We start from the raw sequence: 17,044 nt of genomic DNA, 5'->3' as shown, positions 1-17,044 counted from the left end.
CCATTGAAGTCTTACGACTGAGGGAGACCATTCGCCATTACTTGCACCTCAGAGCACACCACCGCCGCCATCCACCAATAGCAAAAGTTTGTCACCGGAAGCAATGTAACGCATACAACTGTTTCATGGATGTGAAACCTAAGGTTCCCCCGTTTTCTGCAAGATCAGTGGTGTCCACGACGCCTCCGTGGTCGCTTCCAGTACCATCGATCGCATTGTCAATTCCTGGTCTTCATGTTAAACGAAACCAAGTGCCTACATCAGTTCTGAAATAGCTTGCAGCGGATATGATGCACAGTCTATATTCTGACCACACTGCAGTTTTCACTGACGGATCCTCCAGTCATGAATGCTCATCGTCTGCATTTGTTATTCCAACTGACGGTGTGTCACATGGATACCGTCTCTCACACCGCACATCATCAACGTCGGCTGAGCTATATGCTATCCTGTTGTTTCTACGTAAGATGTCCTGTGACGATCCGCGGGCCTGGGTCATCTACTCAGATTAAAAGGCTGCTCTTCAATGTATAGCCAACATGGGAATACGTGGATCGCTCGCCCCGGTTCTCATTGATATCCTCCATCAGGTTCAGCGTCTACGCGACCACGGTCATCATATATCCCTGCAGTGGGTCCCGGGTCACTGTGGTTTGCGCAGAAACGAAGAAGCCGACAGAGCGGCAACGGCTGCCCAACAGTCTCGGACTGTTGTACCAACGGTGTTATCAAGAGGAGACAGGATATCACTTCTGAATGAGCTCATTCAGCCACTAGCTCGCCAGCAGTGGAGTCGGGACATCACTGACAGGTCTCTCATGTATTCGGTGGATCCCGCTATGTCCTTCTCAGTTCCTGACCGTTTACCACGCTATATTACGTCCCTCCTGCACAGGCTTCGTCTCAACGTAGCCTTCACTCCCCAATTCAAGTGCCGAATCGGATACTGTGACAGCTGCCTATGCTCCAAATGTGGCGACGTAGCGAACATTGAGCACGTCCTAATAGAATGTAAGCTCTACGAAACGGAGAGGCGGCAACTCAGTGCTCAGCTGAGTGGTGCTAGCCAACAGACGTTCAACCTGGCTGCAATTCTTGGCCCATGTCAGAGCCATGTGCAACACCGTCGAGGTCTTCTGATGTTCTTGGAGTTCCCCTTGGCTACCGGCTTGCTCCAGAAGCTGTAGGGTCCTCCCCTGCATCTCAAGGACCATTGGCGCTTCTTTCATGTGCTTCTTCCTTTTGTGCGACGTAGCGTTGCGCAACCAGAGGACGGGAGTTCAAGAGTTGTACTTGCACATAATTTCATTTTCATATTTCACATCTCACGTTTCTCGTGTGATGGGGTAGTGTACTGCTCTCAAGCGGTGAATCACCCCAGGCCATAGTCATGATTTATTTGTTGTTGTTGTTACTCCGCAGACAGAACAAGTTCCGACGACACGTTGTTGTGCCTATGTTGAACTTCCGCATGCCACATATTTATATTCATACTAATAATAGTAATATCGTGGGAATTACTCAATATAAAAATTTCTATCGGGAATGTCACTATGTACGGAGCATGCATGGGATGAATGCGTGTATATATACCCAGTGTTTACAAACTCAGACAACAACAACAACAAACTCACCTTACTCTTCCTCTACCTGTTCCACGTCACTATATCCTCGATGAGATCCATGTAGGCGTCTGTAGAAAAGAAAATAGAGAAATCACATTCACTCACTCACTTCATTCCTTTACACACTACACAAGTTAAACGGCAGAGACAACACGATACGAGCTCTCACGCGTTATCTCACCTTTCAAGGCTGTGTGTCAACATTCAAGATCGACAGATAACGAGTGACCTATGTTTCATTACAAGCATCCTCGCGTGAGGATTTATGTTGTCTCGAATTGTTAATCTATAACTCCGCTTAACGTAAAGTACTAGCAATATTTATGTGTGTAGCAAAATGATTGCAATTTGTAAACATGACGTCGAACGAGTCTACCAAATAGTCACTTGAAACCAGATCTCGGGCAATCTGGAAAAGCGACGTAAGCAGGGATAAGTTTGCGGAATTCACATGGAGACAACAAGGACTATATTGAGAAGCGTAACCGAAAACCTCCGTGGCTCTTTATACAGAACAAAAGCCGGAAGCTGCTGACAGAGACGAAGTTTTATCGATGTATTCTGCGTGATGAGTTAAAGCATTGCAAGGTATTGTACGACAGCTTTTCTTTTTTTTTCTTTTTCGCTTTATAGTTGCGCTTTATAAGCGCTTTAATAATTGTTACGTTGCGTGACTTACGTCGCAAGAAAGCTACGATAATGGGCGATGCGGCCGATCTGTAGGGTAGTTTTGTCCACCTTGAGGGTTCGCTAATGTTCGCAAAACTCGCAGGACAGCGCACCCTGTATTTAACGACCCTCGCGGATGACAACGTATATAGGCAGCTTGTACCATGCCACTAGTTGTACGATGCCACGTAGTTGCTGGCGTACTCAGCCGGATTCGAACCCGCAACCTTGGAATCACTGGGCGAACACGCCACCAACTGGTGCACCAAGCACTTTTTTTCTGCACACTAAATATTACAGCGTTTGATCTAACGGAATAATGAAAGCGTTCTTTATGTTACATTCTTCATTTTAATGTTCATGGACGCAGGGTAACGGTTCCACGTTTTCAGGAAAAATGTCCGGAAAACAACTGTGATCTTCATCATGCTGGAACGTGGCTTGCACATACAATGCACGCCTACTAACATAAGCATGTCCAATGGCACATTAGAAGGAACCGACAGAAATGTGATAGAACATATGGCTTTACAATTTTTTTTTATTTTAGAGCAGCACAGAAGTCATTTTTAACACCCTGTTTCTTTGTAGAAAACTGCTAAGCAGGTCAGTAAGATGCACCATAAGAGTTAATTCACCCCATCAAGTCATAATTATTGCAAAAATTATATTTAATATACGCCGCAAAAAGCGACCGTGCACAACGGCGGTGGAGAGCAGTACCAGCCTGTGATCTGCCTGGGACCTCGCGCTGACGCTACAGGGACCACGCTCGCTGATTTGTTCAGAGAAATGTTGTATGCTACTCGGCTGTTCGGGGTTCTGAAAAAGCATTGCTCCTGGCTCGGTCATGATTCGGCCGCTCGTTCCATTTCCAATTCTCTGGGGGAAGTGGCAAAACTGGCTTACAGTGGCAAAGGGACAGGGCGGTGACCCCCACTGACCAGCGAACCAGAACGAGTTGCCCCTGTAACGTCATCGGTGACGTGGCATAACGACGGCAACACGGTATCTTGGCATCAGATAGAGCAGTGGTCATTATTTTCTTGACTGGATCGTATAACCGTCGAGCATCGTTATGTTTTCGGCAACCTCGCCCACCAGGGAAACCACATAGCTCCGCTGAAACCACCCAGATATAAAAAGAACCTCGCTCGATGCACCGAGACGCCGAAGTGGAGAAGGTTGGCTGCACCTTCCCCTAAAAGTCCTTTCAAACTGTAGCGAATTCAGCTGGTCGTTTGAGTGCCGGCCAGTGTAGTGCGCCGGTGTAGGGCCCGTGCAGTGAAACTGCGCCAGTGCTGCCTACACCGATCCGCCCAGCAGATCATGCTAGATAGTGCCAGTGTTAACCAAAAACTCACGCAATTGATGCAGCTGATGTACAAGATGGAGTCGCGGCCGCAGGGCAACCACTTTAATAACCACTTTAAACATAAAATACGTGACAATGCCAGAATCCACATTCACAACCCACATTCATGCCATCCGAGTCAGAGTTCGAGTCCATCATTGTCCGAATAGCGCGAAACACAATGTATAGTATACTATACTGCAATATTTTGGGACGCGAAAGATAAGGACTGAAGGTACACACACACACAAGCGTCACTCACAACTCAATTGTATTGCAGGAAAAGAAGGCATAAATACACAATCGGTATCAGGCGACACGTACCGAGATACAGGACTGAATACATGGGGAGCGACGCATCGCTCCCAGTGGATAATAAGGTGCGTAAATTAGCTGTTTAGGAAGGCAACGATGTATAGCGATAGAGATGTATAGTTCACGATGTATATAGTTCTCCAGCTTCGGACGCTTCGCCTGTGGACGGAAAAACAAAGAAAAAGAGAAAAGAAAAATAAAGAATGTGGGATCTGTCGGACGAACTTAACTCGTCCAAAGCATGCAACATAATCAGTAGGTCTGTCGGTTCCGTGGCGGCCATGTTGAGCAAGTGTAAACCATAAGGAGGGTGAGCAGGAGCGGAAAGTGGAACTTGACAGTTCGTGTTCTCGTCCACACCACCGATATTCTCGGTGTGGCCTCACCTGCACGGATTCAGTGCTCGCGAGCGCACGCTGCACGCGAACGACCATCAGCTAAGCGAACATGCACACTCGAGCCAGTGCAACTTTTTCTGCAAGAAAACGACCAGCTGAATTCGCTATCAGTGACCACTGTTGCAAAGACGTCTTGACCACTGTTGCAAAGACGTTTTTCTTTTCTTCTATAAAAAGAAAAGAAAAGCTACAGTTCAAGCCCTACGTTCTGACCATGGACGTTCTCGAGTCCACACCTGCGAGGAAAGCTCCTACGCAAATTCGATACCTCGAAAAGTACAATCCGCAAAAATGTTGCTAAGGAATGGAATAAGAGACGCAGAAAGTAATCGAAATCCGATCCCACCATGCAATATATCGACGGAAGGTTTCACTGACGCTGTTTTCCTCTTCGTAACAGCTGACAAATCATGTGTGTTGTATAGCCAAAGTAGCAACCTGCCAGTCATATCATACGGAAGATCGATACACCTTTCCTGCTCAATAACGGGGCCTGTTCGAGCAGTTGAACGCAGCGCATGGTCCTCCCTATATTCGAGTTTCGCGGGGAATGGGCGAATATTGTTGTAAGGGGGCAACAAAGGCGCTCGCGCGTCTCAAGAGCGTCGCTGTGAATTGAGCTTTAGAGCGAATGGTGGAATTGAAATGTTCGCATTCAGACGGTCAGCTGTTGCTTTTCAACGAGGCGCCTTCAAAAGAGCTTTTCATTTTATTTTTAAGTACGTGGCCATATAGGCGATGTACAAGCATGTAGTGATGCAGGACGGAGGGAGGGTGGTATTTAGTGATACGTCCTGGGTCGACTTCAGGAGGAACTGTGCCGACATCCGGCTGGAAAGCGTGCAGGAAAAAACCTGCGACAGCACAAGGTCATGTCGGAAGACCGTGAGGTGGAGGGTTCGAACTCTACCACCGGCTCCCTGAGCCTGAGGTCTTCCCGAGTTTTCCAGTGAGTGTCCCAGACGGATGTCTGCACAATTCCCCGTGAAGTAGCTCCAGGACTCATACCAGACTTGTGCCTAACTCGTTACAAGTAACTCGTTACTTGGTAACGGTTACTTTTTTTGGTAACGAAGTAACGATTCAGTTACTTTTTAAAAAGTGGTAATAGTAACGGAATCAGTTACAAAAATTGGTAACTCGTTACTGACGTTACTCGTTCCTTTTCTTCAGCGCGGGGGAGCACATTTCGGCACTCCGTGTGGCGCAATGCGTGGACCTGCGTGACCCACGACCACCTGTGACTCAAAGTATTATTGCAGTCCCTCGTTGGATGTGTTGTTGACGTGCTGAATCGTCTTAAATGAAGGCCCATGTCTTTTCTCTTGTTTCCGTAATCTCCGACCATCACTCCTGCCCAAGGATGGGTACCAATTGTGGTATGGCTATAAAAAACGCGTTTCGTCTTCTAGCCTTTTCTTGTCTTTGCTAAGCTTCTGAGAGCCCTAAATTATGACGCAGCCCCTCGTCTGTTTTTGGGAACCGTTGGTGATCGGAGGTTATGAAAACACAAGAAAAGACACCGGTTTTCGTGCCACCGATCACCCCCACTTCGGCAGCAGATGTCATCACACGAAAGAGAACGAAGATCACTGATGTAAATTTCGAGTATCAGCTTCTTGTGAAGTGCAATTTCTTATTAATTAATTTCTTATTAGTTGAAGGCAAGTGACGGCATGTTTGTTGGCTCCTTTAACTATGCGGCGGTAACGAAAAAGTAACTCGTTACCTGTGAGTAACGAGAACTCGTTACTTTTGTATTTTGGTAACGAGTAACGTATTTAGTTACTTTTTTCTGAAGTAACGGGTAACGGTATTTAGTTCCTATTTTTTGGTAACGGGCACAAGTCTGACTCATACCAACATCCTCTTTTCGTATGTCTACGTCTGTATACGCCGCTCGTAGCCACAGTTGCTTCGCGGTTCTTGCACGGAACCAAACAAACATTTTCTGCACACAAGCAAACTTTCCTGTTCAACTTTTCCTTTTTACGCAAACACAAGTGGTATGTAAACAATCACAAATCACCGTTTGAGAGGGCCGCTAGGTTCTCTGCGTAAAATTTACTCTGGTGACTCTTCATTAATTTTACTTTATTAACTAAATTAGCAAAACAATCACTAAAATTAATTTAACGTTACATGAAATTGCTCAAGTGTCAACCACATGAATGATCGGAAATACTAAAATTTGAAGATAAAAAATAAAGAATAACAGCGCTCAGGAAACGACGTTTAAAGAAGCAGATAAAACGCACAGCGCTAGTTTGTCGTGTCTGCTTCTTTGGTCGCCGTTTCATTCGTAGGCACCGTGGGTACTTTTCCTCGTTTATTGACTAGCTGTATACCTTATGCGTTTTGAGAAAGGACGTGTATGTTCTATGCTTCAATCAAGGTTACAATTTGCTCCTTTCAAAATTAGTACGTTGGACTGACAAGAAGACTGTAAACACACTTACTGCTGATACTCTGTTTTTACACAGGTGTGGTAAAAAAAAAAAACAAAAAAAACGCGCTCTTTCCCAAGATGCAGCGAATAGGTAGATCTATCGCCATTTATCCACGTTATTCGGCGGCAAATTTTCGTATCATGCGCGTAGGTAGTAGAAAAACGCGTGTTTTGAATAACACAGCGGGGATTATGCCCACCTGCGTAAGTGTCATCGCAATCCTGTGTGAAGGCTACGCTCCATGCCTTCATCAATATGCATGAGACATTGCTTGATGACTGCACTCACACTAAAGCTGTGCACAGTGACAGACCGGTTTTATGTTTTCACTCGACTCGGAAGTCGTTTTACTTTGTACACGCCGAGAAAGGAAGGAACTACACGATAATGACTAGAAGGAAAAACAGAAAATGGAATAGATCGGAAGCAAATGAGGTTAAGCGGTTTCGAGAAGTAACTACGCGTAGCGGACATCATATTACTACGCTTCAGTACCTCATGAATATTTCGAAGCTCTCCAGGGTTTGCGCGGCAGATAATAAATGCGCGTCGTTCTGTGTAAATGCTTGTCTTTTATGAATGCATGAACGTTATGTAGCGGAACGCTGTTACGTAGTGATCCAGAAATGCTGCACGTTCCAGCTGCATTGAAAGTTGACTTTCGTAATACTCGTCATTTATAGTGTTTACTGCGCTACTTGCCTTCGAAATGTCGAGTGAGGCCGCACGACAAAGACGAAAGTCATTACGCAAAACGGAGGGTTGAAACCACAACCAAATCATGACCCGCCGCGTAACGTTCTCCTTGTCGCCACGCTGGCGACGTGATCGGAAGAGTGACGACTACGAAGTGGAGTATGGGGCTTCCCACGGCATATGCGCAATGGCAGCCACTGTCATTATCCCGGCGCCACAGGCTGTCCACGGAGATGGGAAAAGTGGCAAATACTCAAAATGTAGAGCCTGTTCAAAGTCCTTATGGTATCCCAGTGCCGACTGTGCTGTCTGGGGTTTTTCCTGGGTTTTCCTCAGACGCTTTCAGACATATGTCGGCACAGTTCCCTTAGAAGTCGGCCCAGGACGCACATTCCCCCAGGGCGTCAGTCGTGACGTTGCCCACCTATGTGAGGCCGACAACGGCGCGCCCTTTCACCAGCACCACCGCCACCTTATGGTTCTTGCTACAACCCCACCCAAAAAGAAAAAAAAGAGAGAGAGAAAGAGATAAAGAAGAAATCCTTGGTTCAACGCTGTCCATACAAAACATGAAACGTTTCCATATGAAAACTATCGAACTGCTTGCGTGTCTTGCATTCAAAAAATGAGCCAGGTATAACTTTAAGGACTTCTATTCGAAGTCTGCTTAGCTGGACGTTTTTCTTTCCAGTTCGTTTCCCCCCCCCCCCCCTTTCATATTCCATTAGTTCATTTTCCATAGCTGAAGTGTCTATATGAAGTGCAGAGGTGGGCATCCTCGCGGGGGAAGACGAGGGTGGTGACGTCCGCACGCTCACCTCACGGACGTTGAGGTGAGGTGGAGTGAAGAGAAATTTCCAGGAAAAAGTGTGATGGGAGGGAAATTTTCAGAAGGAATGACTGTGGTGACGCAAGCAAAAGAAAAAAAGAGATTGTGGTGAGACGAGGAAATTTTTCTGAAAAACGATTGAGGCGAGGTGAGCAAAATTCTTGGGAAGAAATTTGATGTCACGTGAGAGAGACGTCTGCTGGCAAAAATTGAGATGAGGGTAACGAGCGTGAGGACATTTGCCCACCTCTGATGACGTGCTTAGTGCGCTAGTAGCATAGCGTTAAACCGTAGGGTTAGTCAGAGGATCGGTTCGCTATTAAGCCACCTAGACTGATAGAGTAATAATTTCGCGTGCGTAGACATCACACACCCATCCAAACCTATTCCCGAAGTCAAGGGGAATCATCACCCCTCACCCCCCTCCGAAAAAAAGAAGAAAAAAAAAGGACTCACTGATGTCATCTCCAGAATCCCAGGACGTTGCTCGTAGTTCATGCACCTTTTCGCTACACACAGTGAGAAAAACCTAGCAGGTACAACATATTTGAAAGCGCAGTCAACCACTATCGGACGCAAACACGCCGTTCGCTTTAGCAATCTGAGGGGGCGCAAAAATGGAGACACCGAGTTTCTTGACGTTACACAAGATAAAGTACACTATCCCTTAAGTGGTTAAGAAGCAACCCTCAACGGAAGTTCATATTGGTGCTGCTGACGGCTCTAATGGAACTTTTTCTTGTTGCGCGTTGAGTGCAAGCTTCGACTCCATTGCTCAGAAGAAAAAAAAAAAACGAGACGTAGTCTTTCTTCTTTTCGGTCTTCGGCGGACCACGTACATCATAGCGACACGGAGAACAGATTTCTGTTTTTTGTATTGGTGCTGTGTGTGTGACGTACATACTATAACGTTGTTAGTAACTGTAACTGCGCTGTGAAACGTACAACAAATCAGTTATGGGTAAGTTACTCAAGAAAATATAATTAGGTTACAGCTAGTGCAAGAAGAGCTTGAGGTTTTCTTGCACTATGAATCTTCACCCAGCTAGCTCCTCTCAGTTCTCTCAGTTACAGCTAGCTCGCGAAGACAGTAACAGACTTGACTGACTTGTAACGGACTTGACAACTTTAGTAACTTGAGTACTTGTAACTGTACTGTAAGTACTTGAGTAACTTGAGACAACTGACTTGAGTAACTGACTTGAAGTCTTGATTTTAGCAGTTCTATGACACTCTTAATATGGAACTTCATCACATAACACGCTCAAGGCAAACCATTGCACAAAATTTTGTTGCCGCTTCGGAATTATGAAAGTGCGGCGCCTTTGCCTTTGTGTGAAAATTAACGTAAATTGCAAAGTGTCACAAAAAGGCGCGTGCCTCCAGTTTTTAATAAATCTGGTGAGAGAACGATATCATTCAGAAGGGTGGCTGGCTATACTAGCGTGTCGTGCGGTAAAGTTCTGTTTTGAGGTGACCCGGGTTCGAATCCGGGCGCCGGCAATGCTGTGTGGGTGTTTCCCTGGGTTATCGTCAGGCGCTTTAAGACAAACGTCGGCACAGTTCCTTGTGAAGTCGGTCCAGGACGCAATCTGTCCCCCCCACCGCAGCAACATGCCAGCACATCGGCAGGCAGATCGCTCGAAAATAGCACGCCGTCACCACCATCTGTTCTGCGCATCTGTTTTGAGAGTGTAAATGCTTGTTACACTTAAGCAACCGTTAAAAGCACAATTTAATGCCAATCAGCTCTCACTAACGTCCATAGACATCCCTGCACTGCACTATGTTACGCCACTGTATAACTACATTATGTTTGATTTGTGTACACAAATAAACAAGACCCTATCATACCATATCCTATTAACGTCGTTCGGGCGGAGCTCTGGAGCGTTCTCGCTCTAACGCTGTGGAGAACGACAAAAAACAACATCCTGAGTAAGAAACAACATCCTGGCCAGAACGACAAAACGTTGTTTCACAACAGATGCATGAAAAAATCTTTCTTTTTTTTTCTTTTTTTTGCTTTCTTCCTGTATTTATTTCCTTATAATGCCAAAATACACAACGTCAATGCGGTCCCGGTAGCAAAGAAAGTATATTGACCTATACTCGTGTTAAACCGAGGAACGTCGCGAAATCTAGAACGTCAACCCTAATAGAGTTACTCCGCTGGAGAGATTATACTGCAGCGCCATCGGCTGCCGCATATAGGGCTGCTATATGGTTTCGTTGTCGTGACGTAGAGTGATGTGACTTGCTATTGTAGCCAATTGGAACAAGTGTTTTGGGCGAGGCTGAAACCTGTCGTGCTTGGGTTGAACACTACACGACTATATACCTGAGTTAGTACAGTTACATTTTACAGCTCCTTTCATAATGATGATAACGTACTACGTCTACAAGTTGTTGATATGGGAAAATTTATTATGTTCGTAATACACAAGCTGCACACAATACAAACTAACTCGATGGCTACAAGAAAATTTAGAGACTATAATGACTATACGTATACGACACGCGAAAAACGCAGGCACTATACAGTATATAACTAGAAAGTGAACATATTCGACACAAGTGTGTCTGGTTGGGTGAGAACCATGATAGTAACGAAAATCTCCAACCAAGGCACAGGACGGGGATACCCGACGTTTCGGAGCCAGTTCGGCTCCTTCCTCAGGGGTGACTGTAGTGGCCGTTGGCAGCAGCGCTCTTGCCCTGGTTCGAATTTCGTGATTCGCCGGATTGTTTTTCAGTCACGTGACGGAGGCAGCTGACGTATACGCTGGGTAGCGCTCCAACAGATCGGTTAAGGTTTCCAGGTGTGGATTGTATATGCCAGGACTCTACAAACATTCTTTTGATCTGATTACCCTCAAGGTCGATGATGCAGGCGTTTTGAAAGTCGATAGGATGGTCTCGAACTTAACAGTGTTCAGCGAGAGCGCTTCGTTCGATGTCCGACTTCCGTACGTCATTCTTATGTTGCCGTAGCCTTTCGGGGAAGTTCTTTGTCTCGCCGATATATGATGCGCTGTATTTGGTGCATGGAATTTTATAGACTACACCTTGTGCTCTTTCTTTCGGTGGGGGTCTTTCGGCCGCGGTATATAGTGTCCGATTGTTGAGACGGGTTTGTGAGACACACGTATTCCTTCCTTCGCTAGTATACGTGTCAGAGACTCGCTGATTCCCTTCACATATGGCATGGTGATTCGTCTAGTCTGACAGGGCTGGTCGTCAGTTGGACATGGTCGGTTTCGGAGACCGCGAGCTTGACGACGGGCGACTCTCTGAACAAAGCTACTTGTGTATCCGTTCTTTTTTAAATCGGAAGTGATTGCTGCTGCTTCTTTTTTCCTGTCTTTGTCCGACAAACAAATCTTCTTAGCTCTCGAAAGAAGGGACGAAACCACCGAAGCCTTGTGACACGTAGGGTGATTGAAATCAAACCTTAGATATCGTCCCGTATGAGTGGGCTTCCTGTACACGGTGAACTTTAGGTCAATTCCTTCTCTCTTTACGAGTACATCGAGAAAAGGCAAAACGTTGTCCTTCTCGAGTTCCACGGTAAACTGGATGGATGGCTCGATGCGGTTTAGGCGTGCCAAAAACTCGTCAACATCGGAATTCTTCAAAATACAGAAGCAATCGTCTACGTACCGTAAGAATGTTTTCGGTTTAATATCTGGGGATTGCAGGGCCCTTTCTTCAATTGATTCCATCACCAAGTTCGCTGCGGTTACCGATATTGACGCACTGCAGTAACAGCAATGGGTGCGTCAATATCGGTAACGGTAAGAGATTTTCGTTACTATCATAGTATATAACTATGTACGCTATATACCTATAAAATTCATTGGTCATATAGGCTATTTTTTTTAAATTCCGGGTTAGCGCCGCGAAGCAACTGTGGCTATGAGCGGCGTATAGACGTGGACAGATGAAGAGAGGACAGCAGGAAGGAGTGGGGGACAGGGGGATCATATAGGCTATACCATATGTACATATATACCTATACCTACAAGTTACTCGCAACTTGGTTACTATTGCGAGAGTGCAACAAAGTGTACGTCGCTTTGTGGCTTGTTACATTCTTAGCCCCGAAATGATTCCAGCAACGACGTACTTGTAACGGAAGAACGCCTCCAACGCGTGAACCAAGATAATCTGTTTAGGTGCGCTTTTATTCACTTTGGCGGCGCAGTCAATTGTGTCCCTCTGTATAAAGTGATTAGAAACGACAACGGGGATCAATAGGGAGAAACATCTCATGCACTCCTAGGGGGCAGCGTCGTGGAAGGCCATAAAAGTTGGCATCCAATGAAGAAGTGCGGCTGAAATGGAGTACCGGGGGAACATTTGCATTTCTCCTTTGCAGAGCGCGCGTCATTCATCTTCTCGCGGAAGATTGAATGGTCGTGTAGAAAGGTTGCCAGGTGGAGAAAGTGGAGAGAGGGGGATGGAAAGGAGAACGTCCAGTAGGCTTCTCAGAGGTCTGCGGTCTTGCGTTGTGCGCATTTGCTGATGAGAAATATTGGAAAATATACGTACGAACGAGAGAAATATGCACATTGAAAAGCAGTCTGTCGAAGATGAAACCTTGCACTCTGCACGGTGCTTTGAGATTTGCTTGCCGGTGTAGCTGTTACGGCTGCGCTTGACTTACATTTTTGTGCTACATGTCCATTTATTTTCTCTTTTTTTTTTCTTCAGTGGCTAACATTAAGTGACGCCGTCCACGTGTGAGGTCACACGCTTCGCAGAATTGGTCATCGATGGAGGGAGCGCACTGTGACGTAATTTCGGTGTGGGGTGCCTGCATGTGCGTTCTCCTCCTCCGTCGCATGCAGACTCCCTATTTCGGTGTGGTGCGGGGCGCTCTCTATTGTCCAATGTAGGAAACAAAGAGGCTGAAGTTTTATTATACATGCTACTGCGCATGCGACGCAATTTGCATTAAAAATGAAGTGTTAGGGCTTCTGTAATGTTTTCTTTCTTTCCTTTTTTTCTTTTTTAAACTGTACATCAACTCCCAGTTATATTGTTATTATGGTTTATAATGACAGCCTCGAGGGTGGGGGGAGGTGTGCCACGTCGTTCCTACACTTTTAAAGCAGATTGTTGTGGTGCTGATGGTGAAAGAGCTCGCAGTTGTCGGCCTCACAAAAGTGGGCAACGTCATGAGTAACGCTCTGGTGGGTAATGTGCCTCCTGGGCCGACTTCTAAGGGAACTGTGCCGACATATGTCTAACACCGTCTGAGGAAAACCCAGAAAAAACTGCACACAGCACAGCCGGCACCGGAATTCGAACACGGGTACCTCCCAGTCTTCACCACATAGCACATGGAAAACCAACCATTGCACAGAACGATGCCGTTGCCACTCCTGATTTGTGGAAAGCACGGAGCGCGTGCCTTGCTGTGACAGTTCACGGAGCCGCATATGTGTCACAAAAAGGCGTCGTTAGGGGTTATGGTTCATTATACGAGAGCGCTATGCGTTGAAGTCAAGGGTGTACTACTAGCTGTGAGGCCCGATGTTTTCTGTGGGTCTTTCGAGACACTTTCCGGACGGATGTCAGCACCGTTACCCCGAAGACGGCCCAGGACGCATTCTAAGCTCCTGTCGTCCTTTCTCTTTTACTTCTTTCTTTTGTCCAAGCGTGTACGCTGCTCATAGCCACGGTCGCTTCGCTGTGCTGACACGTAACTTTCCTATAAAAAGAAAACGAAAAAGAGAGAACACGCCTTATCGCCCCTAATGCGCGAAGCAGTGACACCGACAGCTGCATCATCATCGCGCAATGGGACGCCACGCAATGTTTTTGCGGTTGTGTTCACCACCACACAGACACGCACACATTGACAGCTGTTTTCCCACTCGCTTTGTTCAGAGAAAAACAACAGAGATTTGTGATCAGTAAAGTATGTCGTGAAGATGAGGCACTGCAACTCCGTGTGTATGTTCTTTCCCCTCGTTCTTTCGAGCACTGATGTCGACGTGATTACAGTGGGTACGTTCTCACGACGCACTGTGTGAAAGGGCTGTAGCATAAACTTTGTGGCGCTCGCTTGCGAGGTTACGTGCGATATGTAAACGGCGGCGACGATTGAACGGATAGTTGCGGGTGGGAAACACCTCGCGCACTTGGGTTGCAGTTTTGTTTTGTTCAGTTTCGGTTTCGAAATTATTTGGCAACGCGGCTCAATCCGCGGTAGTTCCGATCCCTCACAACGCACATTACGTCTGGATCGTTTCGCGAACCGGGAACCGCCTAAATTTGTGTCGGTTCACTTCCGGTTCGGTTCAATGCGAGAGAAAAATATTTTGGTTCGGTTCAGTTCCCGTTCAGCGAAAAATACGGATTTTTAGCGGTTTTCGGTTCGGATTCAGTTTCGGTTCCGATCCCTGCCTCCGCTGCGCGTTGTTTCACATCCGGGTCTTCTCCCCTTCTCCCACTCGCGGCATGTGCGGCTTCTCGTTGTGCTTCACTTTGTGTACGACGCCGTTCACTAGCAGCAGCGGGCCGCTGCACTTTCCACTCTGGTTCTTCAGATAGCGACAAGCGCACCGCTCATGGTTCATTTCCCTCTCCCTGGGCTGCGATTGCGACCGCGCCAGCCAATGGCGGTGCTGCAGGTAGTGTGATGTCACTGGTGGCATTCACAGTACCACGTGATTTTGTGACGTCATTTCGTCTCTGCTACGGTTGCCATAATCACCGTCAACGCTGCAAAACCTCCCCGATACAGCTTTCGCTGTAAAGCATTGCGTTCTTTTAGAAACAGCATATCAATAAAGTTATTAGACGGGAACGAAAGCTGCATGAAAGTGAAAGTAATGTTTGTGGCGCCCGAGGACATTCATTTATTCGGAGTTTATCTTTGTAGCCACTTTTTTCTATTTGACTTATACTATGCAGTCGAGACGCATAATGGACACCTGGAGAGCAGTTTAATTCGTCCTTGGTGCTGATTCCTTAATCACCTTCGAATGTTTGACTAATGAAGGGATTTGATCTTTCCGTGCCGACGAGGCATTTTTCATTTCGTTGTTCCTCTCCCGGTGAATGTTTATCGTCTTTCCATTAATCGGTTTTGAAGCCTCCGAAAACAAAGAAGACCCGGAAAAGCGATAAACGAGAGCAGGTATGTGGAACAAAGAATGGAGAATGGAAAGAATAAAGAACAAAGAACAGATAACCAGGTAGTCTGGACGTCTAGGTTGATTTATTGAAAAGGCAAGTGTACAACGCAAGAAATAACGTAGTATTAGGATATTTCTGGAGCGTGGGCCATTTAACATATTTGCGGTTTTGAATTTACGACAAAGAGATTCTAAAAGCTGTCTGCAATAATTAAAAAAAAATGAAATACACGGACGGGATATTAGAGCTCTCAGCAGCTTGTTTACTCTTCTCCTTTTTTTTTTTTTTTTTTTTTGTTTCACGATAGCGCCGCGAAGCAGCTGTAATTATGAACGCACAAAGGCGGATAGATTTAGAGAGTACACCAGTAAGGAGTGAAGACAGCAGGGTTAGTATGCGTTCTGGGCCAACTTCAGGGGCAACTGTCCCGATATCCCTCATGGAAAATCTGCCAGAATGCCCAGGGAAAGCCTTAGATGGGACAGGCGGCGGTAGGATTGGAGCCCTCCACCCAGCCAGTCCTTAGCATGGTCATGGAGCTATATACGACTTGTCCGCTTTGTTTTATGGCGATACACGTATGATGGGGCAAGTTACATTCCATTTGGTCCAGTTCTAAAGCGGGACCCGCAAACGGCGATTTCTCGACGGTTCCGTGCGCGGCGTCGGCGTTGCTTGGCCTTCGGAACACCTAGCGGCGTTCTTTGCCACCAGCTAGAACTATAGAGAGGGACGACAGGTCTCACGTTTCGAACATAAAGCACAATACTGCATGCATATAATAGACCTCTACCGAATAAACGGGCCTTCAACAAATCAGGGGCGAGAACGTTGTCACTCGGGATGATGGTTGGCTAGGAGCGTGCTATGTGGTCAAACTAATTTTTAAGAGTGTGGTTCCTCTCACTGGTTATACCACCTCTGAAAACAAGTTTGTGATTGGCTACGGCGGTTGAAAACACGATCTTAATTGGCGGACTTTTATTTTGTTACGTCACGTCGACGAGTAAACAGGAGGGGGAGGGGGCGATATGTTTAATAGAGTGAAAGCAAAAAAAAAAAAAAAAAAAACGGAAATGTCAGCCAGGCTATTGCCAGCTTGCTATTCCGAAAAATAAAGAAAAAGAAAGGAACTCAGAATAAACAAAAGAAATAAAGGAAAGGAAAAAATGAAATAAAAACAGGCACGCAGTGCAGTGCAGTACAGTGTAGGCACGAAAGAAAGGTCCAAGAATGTCCAGTCAGAGGGCAGACGCAAGGCCTGAGTCTTTTAAGAAGCGGAGCAAGGCTGTGGTGATGGCCGACTGAGTAGGCCGAGGGACGGGACCGAGGAGGGTGGCCATGGACAATGTGTTGCACCCCAGCTGTATTAGACGGCAATGGAGGGCTTGCCGTTGGGGAATGTGCTGCTGGCAGTGCAGAAGACAATGAGGAATGCCGGCCACCTCGCCACAGCTGGAACACAAGGGGGAGCTGGATTGACCCATTTTGTAAAGGCTTTCAATAAACAGGCTTTCTCAATCACCGAATAGCAAGCTCCTAGCCATCCATAATCT

At 46.4% G+C, this 17,044-nt stretch overlaps 2 protein-coding genes across 4 annotated transcripts in view; one reads left to right on the top strand and one right to left on the bottom strand.

The window, feature by feature from the left end:
• The window catches only part of LOC135394087 (synaptogenesis protein syg-2-like), a 186,334-nt gene that overhangs the window by 4,383 nt on the left and 164,907 nt on the right, over positions 1-17,044 (top strand). The window lies entirely within an intron of this gene.
• LOC135394086 (dopamine receptor 1-like) overlaps positions 1-17,044 on the bottom strand; it is a 246,003-nt gene that overhangs the window by 147,522 nt on the left and 81,437 nt on the right. For all 3 annotated transcript variants that reach the window (XM_064624579.1, XM_064624575.1, XM_064624576.1), the window contains exon 2: positions 1,635-1,693. The gene's annotated coding sequence lies outside the window, so the exon portion shown is untranslated. The remainder of the gene's footprint in view (positions 1-1,634; positions 1,694-17,044) is intronic.

The sequence above is a fragment of the Ornithodoros turicata genome, chromosome 5, assembly GCF_037126465.1.
Source record: "Ornithodoros turicata isolate Travis chromosome 5, ASM3712646v1, whole genome shotgun sequence".
Classification (NCBI taxonomy): domain Eukaryota; kingdom Metazoa; phylum Arthropoda; class Arachnida; order Ixodida; family Argasidae; genus Ornithodoros; species Ornithodoros turicata.
This window is presented reverse-complemented; position numbering and strand designations above follow the sequence as displayed.